The 8,191-nt window shown below is 36.3% G+C and overlaps 1 long non-coding RNA gene across 1 annotated transcript; it reads right to left on the bottom strand.

Annotated features, from left to right (window-relative positions):
• Positions 1 to 603: 603 nt before the first annotated feature.
• Positions 604 to 1,018, bottom strand: LOC117241598. The gene is made up of 2 exons (XR_004495077.1): positions 968 to 1,018; positions 604 to 887 (listed from the first exon to the last, which is right to left on the bottom strand). It is a non-coding gene; the product is annotated as an uncharacterized LOC117241598 (long non-coding RNA).
• Between the last annotated feature and the right edge of the window lie 7,173 nt (positions 1,019 to 8,191).

Below are 8,191 nucleotides of genomic sequence, written 5' to 3' on the forward strand. Positions count from 1 at the left end.
CTAGCAACTTTCCCTCGAGGGCGGCTAGCATCCTTTTCTAACCACCGATATGGAGATTAACCAATTAGCAGCAATACTTTCTGAACGAAGGCTTTTCTCGACGAATCCGATGATCTCGTATCCTTAGACACACCCCGTTATAGTTTTCCTGTGTGGCATCATCGGGACGGGAAAGGCATTCTCGCTCGCGATCTCATCGATCCAAGAGTAACGCCTTCGCGATCAGTGATTATTCTCAGACTTAGACTTTGTGAGTACGTTCTGTTGTCATCCCGTTGACCGCGGATTCGTTATTGAGCCCGAGAGCATCGTCACTAGTGTCGCGAGTGCCGAACCGCCGTGATCAATTGTTAAGACTGTAATAATTCTATCATTGTAATAAACTACGCCTGTGTGTACCGTATCAATGGCTAATCCTCGAGAAGATTCATTTGACGCCCACAACCCCATTTCCAATGCCGATCCGACATATATGTGCGTGTAATGGTAAATATGACGGCTTATTTTTATGAGTCACTTGCATTATCAATGGAAGTGAGTGTTATAAATATCGCCTACTTTACAACATGCGTGTATATATATATTGGTTGATATAAGTGAGAATTATATGTATAGTTATAAATGTTGTTTGTTTACAGGTGGATAGCAAAAGTATTTGGTTTCGTGGGTGGCTTACAGGTGCCTTACAGTTCTACGGTGCGGATTGCTATTCCTTGGACTAAAAAAATTTCTTTCGAGATGAGTCAGATTATTGTAACGATCATGCATGGGAGGATTTTCTGCAGAGATTCAAAATGCTCTCTGGATTCCTCGTGAAACGTCTGGACAACACCTACATGTACTTCCATCCGTCGTTCAGAGAATGGTTGATGAATTCGCCATCCGTTCTGCAGACACATACAAAAATAGTTAATGTATATATATATTATTTATTTTTTTTTTTTTTTTTTATAAGCTTCGTTCGGACCTGTTCCTTTGTACGAAGACTGTATCCCTGTATATAATATAATATGTATAATATGTTATGATTATGTTAGTTGTTATTTATTATATATATATTTTCCTTATCTCTCTCTTTTTTTGTTTGTTTTTTTTTTATTAGTACCTAACATTGCTATTATGATGCTGTATTACATTGCATTGGCTATTATTTGTATGTGCGACGAATTTTTCAACATGGCCGCTCGCGTGTCTCTTTGGTATGGCGTTGGTTTAATGTCAACAGTAACGTGTTGTTGAAATAGCTAATTAATTGTTAATCATTATAATTTTATTTAGTAGTGTTTTGTAATATTGTTTTGTATTTCATGATATTGTCTGTGTCAATACCGTGTGCTACTTTAATGTGATAGCATGGATTGTATTGTTACCGAATTTCAATAGTCATTGTTTTGATTATACGTGACTTGCATTTATGTAAGTCTTGTTTAATTTAGTTAATGTTTTGTGTATTGTGTTACCAGTTATTTTCGTGTAGCATAACTTTATTCCTTTGCACCGAGTTCAGTCATGTCTTGTTGTTAATATTTAGTTAGTCTATCTTGATTAATTTCTAACCTATTTCTGTGTTTATTGACTTTTCTTATTTTCCCTATTAATTTATTATTGCTTGTACTTGCTATTTGTTATTATTTTATGCATGATATGAATTAGTTCCCTTATTAATGATTAAAATTTATTTGTTAGATTAACATTGTCTGTAATTCTTCAGATTCTGCTCTTTCGATGCTGCGTCACTTACCTGGATCGTTCCCACAACATCATCCGATTCTTTGATATGCCTTGGATACTTACTACGGCTGCCTTCTCGTCTTATATCTGTGGTCATAAAGGTGGTGTTTAATTTATTTAATTCAATATGTGTATAATGCATTGTATGTGCGACCGCTATTGGGCATTACAAAATAACATAACAATACTACGTAGATTAATGCATAACAAAATATCCTTTTACTGCGGTTATATTTATTACTAACTCTCAATTAATCTATCTTGATTATTTTTTAACCGCTTTCTATACTTTATCAGCTATTTTATTTCTTCTTATTAACCTGCGAAATTCATGCATGTACACTTCCTTGTATAGTGATTAATTGTTCACGAGGTAGGTTGCACTTTCACTCTTTTAGTTATTCGTTGAACTAACACGTTTTACGTTCAAACAGTAATTGGAGCACTCATAATAAACCTTTTCTTTTCAAGTTTCCGCTATCTGTGTTATTCAACGAACAGTGCCATGTTTCCACAGTATTGTTATAACATTTAGTACTGTTGTATTTTGCATTAAGGCAATTGAAGTTAATTTGTTCATTTATTTTTCAGCTGGCTGTTGTACATGGTGTTCCGTAAACAGGGAGCCATAACCTATTTTGCACGTAAACCTTCTCGTATGATGATTACTTGTTCACAAGGTAACTTTCACTTTCACTCTTTTAATTATTTATTGAATCAACACGTTTTATATTCAAACAATGATTGGAGTACACATGATAATTTTCTTTTTTTTCTTTTTAGGTGTTCGCTATCTGTATTATTCGACGAACAGTGTCACACCTCCTTTTGATTTATCCACAATATAGTTATAACATTTAGTAACCTTGTATTTTGCACTGAGACGATTGAAACTAATTTATTCACTTATTTTAGGTAGCTGTCGTACATTATGTACCACGAACAACGATCCATAACCTATACTTACACGTACACTTTCTTGTATGTTGATCACTTGTTCACAAGGTAACTTTCACTTTTACTAGTTAATTATTCATTGAGTTAACACGTTTTATATTTAAACAATAATTGAAGCACATATAATAATTTTCCTTTTCTTTTCTTTTATGTTTTCGCTATCTGTGTCATTCGACGAACAGCACTACAACATACACTACTGCACTACGTTGCCCACTGAAATCACTTTATTCATTGTTTATTTCGATTATGCGCTAGTTTTAACTTGTTTAAGTGCACCGTTCGCGGAATCCCTTTTTACTTCAATCTTGACGTTTTGGTTCTGCAAGATTTCTAGCACTTTGTGTGGTCCAGTATATTGATCGGAGAATTTTCCTTTACTAGGTTCTTTTAGTAAATATATCGAATCTCCTATTTTAAAATCTTGAGGGTTGATTCGTCGATCGTAATATTCCTTTGATCTTAGTTTGGATTTTATCAAATTTTCTCTTGCCATTCGTTGTACGGTGTAAATTTTATTGAACAGATCTTCGAGATATTCTGAGTATGTTGGTTCCATGTTCTCTTCGATTATTACTTCACCAGTAGGTTCTCTGGCTAGATGTCCAAAACTAATTCGTGCGGGGAGAATTTCGTTCCTTTCCTTCATTTTAGTTTTTATTTTGCGCCAAGACGCAAGTTTACTGACATCGATCCAATTATCCAATTGCTTGCTAATAGCATTCAAAATACAAATTTTTGAAAGTGCCGCAGCCATATTAACCCAAAAATATTTTGTATATAGTATAGCGTGATACCATCTATATTTTCCTGGGGGAATCATAAGATCGGCACTACCTACTATGTTACCTACGTCAAATATTAGATGTAGTAACCAATAAAGTATTTTTAATCCAATTATAATCCAATGGCTAGCGTATTCAAGTTTTTATATATATCTTCAACTGGTGATTCCCTATTTTCTCCCTTTTGATTTCTTTGGGCTCGTTGAATTTGCGTTTCTTCAGCTTGAAAATGTTTAGAATCCTTTTCCTTAGTTACCCTTTTTCTTTCTTTATTTACTTTATTCACAACACCTTTATTTTTCTCTACCTTTTCAGGATGAATAGTTTCACTGGAAGTGCTTATTATAATTAAATTATTATTTATTTGTATGGAACGTTTAGGAATATTTTTGGTAGATTTGGAATTATTCTTTGAATTTTTATTACAAACCTTTTTGCTTATAGATTCTGTTTTGGATTTAGGGATAGCTATATTTTTATTTTCTATAGTGTGATCTTCCTTGCAATTTAATGATTTGGCTTTGAGTTCGATAAAGTTTCCTTCTGATGGTTTTATAGAAGTTTTTGAGTGAGATACACTCGCTATCTCTTTTCCTATTATGGTTGAGACATTCACGAAATTCGTGGAGTCTTGCTTTTGTATCTTTGCCAAGTCGAACGTGGAGAGGCAATTCGCACTTCCCAGCGGGTCCAATATCTCTGTGATATTATGCAGTGGATAAGCATTGCCTGTCGTCTCGTCGTTCAATTTCCTAGTTTCTGCTTCGTCTGAAAGTTCTTTGGCACTAATATTATTTATCTTGTTTGGTAACTCAGGAAATTTCTCACTCATGATCCTGTCTATGGCACCGTGCGTCCTCTTATTATTTAACGTGACATTATCCCTTATCACAGCAACGGAATGGTGTTTGCATTGAAAAGTTGATTGGTTGAAATGATCAGCATCTCTCTTTTGATTTAGATCTCTATCGAGGTATTTATTTATGCATTTTTCTTCCCAAATTATTGCTCTTGCTTCTTTTCTAACATTTTCTTCTATTCCCGGGTTGTTTAGATGTTTCCGCGACGGCGGTACAAATCTCCAGTTCTGGCGGTTGTTTCGGTTATAATTATTCGAAAGTGTCGAATGTTGGTATCAAATTCTATTGTTCACTTGTTTTAGTTCTCGTGTTGCTTTCACGGCTTGGCGGTACGCATCGTCCAAGGATTGGTATCCTGTTATCTTTACTCGTAAATACACCTCGTTTGGAAGCCCCTTAACGAAAGCTTCCCTCGTGTCTCGATCTATCCTATCTTGAAATACGGTGCCGTACTCGTACCTTTCCCCGTTCATTATCGCCAGTCTGAGATCTTTGACGCGTCCTATGTAGTCCAAAATATCTTCTCCTGGTCGTTGAAATATTGTAGCTAATTCCCCTTTATATTCGTTAACCGTTTTTCCCGGACCGAACATATCTTTTAATTTATTCCCGAAATCGTTTAAACTTATTACTTCTGTGTCTTCTATGGCGAGAAATGCGTGTCCGCGAAGCTTATTCGTTAATAATTTTACTAACTGAGATTCTTGATGCCCAGGAACCATGTTTCGTGCGCGCTCGCATGCTCTTAAAAATCGAAATACCGAGGGTCGATGTCCGTCGAACACTGGTACTGTCTCTATTGCATCTTTTAACTTAATTGGTTGGGGATTAACTTCTATCGGTATTGTCGTTTGGGAAATTATCGGCGATGATACGGGTGTCTTGATTTCTTTTTTTATTTTCAGTGAACGCACATCGTCTTGTAATTTATTCATTGTTGTACTCATGTCGCGAAAATTCGCATCCCATGCTTTAAGTTTTTCCGACAACATCAAGATCATGTCTTTGTCCAACGATTCTAATTTAGTCGACATTATTTCTTAGGTATATATTTTATCGATAATCGTAACAACTTTAATTCTTTGTGGAGCGAATCGAACCGTTTAAACCAACTTTAATCCTCCGTGAAGCGGATCCCACCGCTGCCACCAAAAATTTAAATCTCTAATGTTACGTATCAATTTGTTTGTTTAAATCGATCAAATCTTAAGTTTAAATTTTACTGAAAAATTTTTTTTTTCGTTTGAGTTTGAATTTAATCTGAAGGGAAATAAACTGAATTGATATTATTGTGTATGTAATACTGATTTAGATTTCTAATTAATACGGTAGTTGCTGCCACCAGAAATAGTCTAAGGACTATTTCAAAATATTTTATTTTTTATTATTTTTTTTCGTTTAATGGGTAGCGTTAACTGACGCTTAATGCAACTGGTGAACGATTTCCACTTTTCGGCTAACCTGCTATGTGCAGGGATATTGGCACGGGAGAGGATTAAAGCTGGGAACAATAAATATTTGTCCTCGTTAAACGGATTTTTATTTGAATGTAGAATTGCTTAGATTATTACCTTTATATATATTTTATTAGCCGGATATATATATTTTAGCGTTGCTGGATTGGATAGGAATGTGAGATTTTTCGTTGTTTTATATAAATTTATTTTTACGTTTGACTTCTTCTTCTCTTTTAATTTCGCTGTAGTAGTTTGCCGTTAGAACCGAAACTCAATTCATTTACTACGATGGATTCTGTTACCATGATTTTCTTGCCTTTTGAGTTTAATAATCGAGGATGATTCTAACGATCCTCTCTGTGTGGGACTCGTGTGATTTCGCAAGCCTTGCCCAAAGACGGGTAATATTTTACCAACAGTGGGAGGAGGAATGCGAAGATCGATGGGTGTTTTCGATAATCGAAAACACCGTTTGCACAAGCCAACACAGCGAACGATCCTTTGGTTAAAGTTTCGAAGGGAAATCGTTCTGCTATTTCTCTCTTACAATCGCATGCAATGATGGCAAGAATATCGGTTAATAGCAATGCCGGTATTGCTCTTAATTTTCGATTGACCCCGACGATGTATTTAATGGTCCTCTCTGTGCGGGACTTGTGTGATTTCGCAAGCCTTGCCCAAAGACGGACAATATTTTGCCAACAATGGGAGGAGGAATGCGAAGATCAGTGGGTGTTTCAGTAGCTGAAAATACGGTTCGCACAAGCCGACACAGCGGACAACTCCTTTGTTTAAAGTTTAAACAATGATTCTATCTTCAAAACCGTTCACGAAAATAAAACGAGATCGATGATAGGAAGTTCTAATTCGATTCTCGAGGGCAACGAGATTATCAGAGAAGAAGGAAATTTTCAAAATTAATTTTCTTACCTTGAGGAGTAGGTGCTGTCTGGTGCCATTACCTCAGCTGCTCCGGTGGTCGTCGAAGTTTTTGTTGGGTTTGTTACTTGAACTCGAATATAGTTTACTATCAACTTTTACTTTATTTATCTATTTCGATACAGACTGAACAATTTACTAACTGGATTAATACCGCAATTACAATGCGCGTTTCTGTCTAAGCGATGAAATGAGGACTTCAAAGATAAAATCTTTCTTTTACTTAGTCGCGGTTCTCTTTTCTTGACCGAAAAACTAAAGACCCCGAAACGCAAAATACTATACAAAATTTCTAAACGCAATGATGAGCGCAATAACGAACGTAGTAACAATGAACACAAAATATAATGAGCACAAGAATAATGAACGGTAATAACAATGATCACTATAATAATGAACGCAAGGATAATAAACGTAATACGAATGATCCGTAATAACAATGAACACAAAATATAATGAGCGTAATAAGAATGTTCACCAGAATAATAATGAGCGCTGCTCTATGTTGCTTCGCTTATTTATAATGCCATCCCCCACGGGGTGGTGGGCCACTGGGGGTACGCTTCCGTGGGAATCGGGATGTTGCAGTTTGGGTTTCTTGGAATCGTACGTGACAAAATGTAAATTCCGTATTTCGACTTAGTTTTTATCGGTCCTGTGCTTCTGCTGAGCTAGCGTCTAGGAGGCTTGAAGCATTCCATGCTGATCTAGTCTTTTCCGCGAGAAACTTCTATGTTTTGTACCGTGGGAATTACCCGTGTTTCTTCGGCGCGTGCAAGGGCCGGCGGCTGCAGCATCATTATCACCTCGATGTTTGCTCGGGCAACACGCGCAATTCCGCTGCTCTCCCTTCTTCGAGTTATTTTTCGTAAGTTTGGATATTCGCATATTATGGTTGTTTTTGCGATTTTAATGTTTTTTCCTTTTTTGTTGTTTCCCTAGGCTTCGGTGATCGTCGTTCGGACAATGTTTGCGGAGGCATTTCCATCAGAGGTTCCTTATTATTATTATTTTTTAGATGTATTTTGTTTTATATACAATATTTATATATATATATATATTTTATATGTTTTATATATATATATATATATATATATATATATATATGTAGTATCGTGGACGAAAGGCCTAAGAAATATCGGGCGAACTATAAACAATGTTGCCAGAAAGTCGAAGCACCGACAGGCCCAACAATGTATCGTCGGTCTTTCGGTCGAATAGGTTACGCAAAAAAAGGCCTACGTGACTTTGACTACGAGCGGTTGCGGAGCACGTGCGTGGTGGGGCTAAGAAAAAGACAAAGGAACGATGAATCAGTCGAAAAACAGAGTGTGATTAGAAAAGCAGAGTGCGAGTCGAGCGGAGACAGAGGTTGCGAGTGGCGTTGCCGAGAGAGTGTGGATTGCGCTGTTTTCTGTGCGTTTGGCGTGAATAGTTCAGGTTGAACAACAATCGTCTTTTT

Source organism: Bombus vosnesenskii, unplaced genomic scaffold, assembly GCF_011952255.1.
Source record: "Bombus vosnesenskii isolate JDL3184/JDL3185 unplaced genomic scaffold, Bvos_JDL3184-5_v1.1 scf7180000016205, whole genome shotgun sequence".
Classification (NCBI taxonomy): Eukaryota; Metazoa; Arthropoda; class Insecta; order Hymenoptera; family Apidae; genus Bombus; species Bombus vosnesenskii.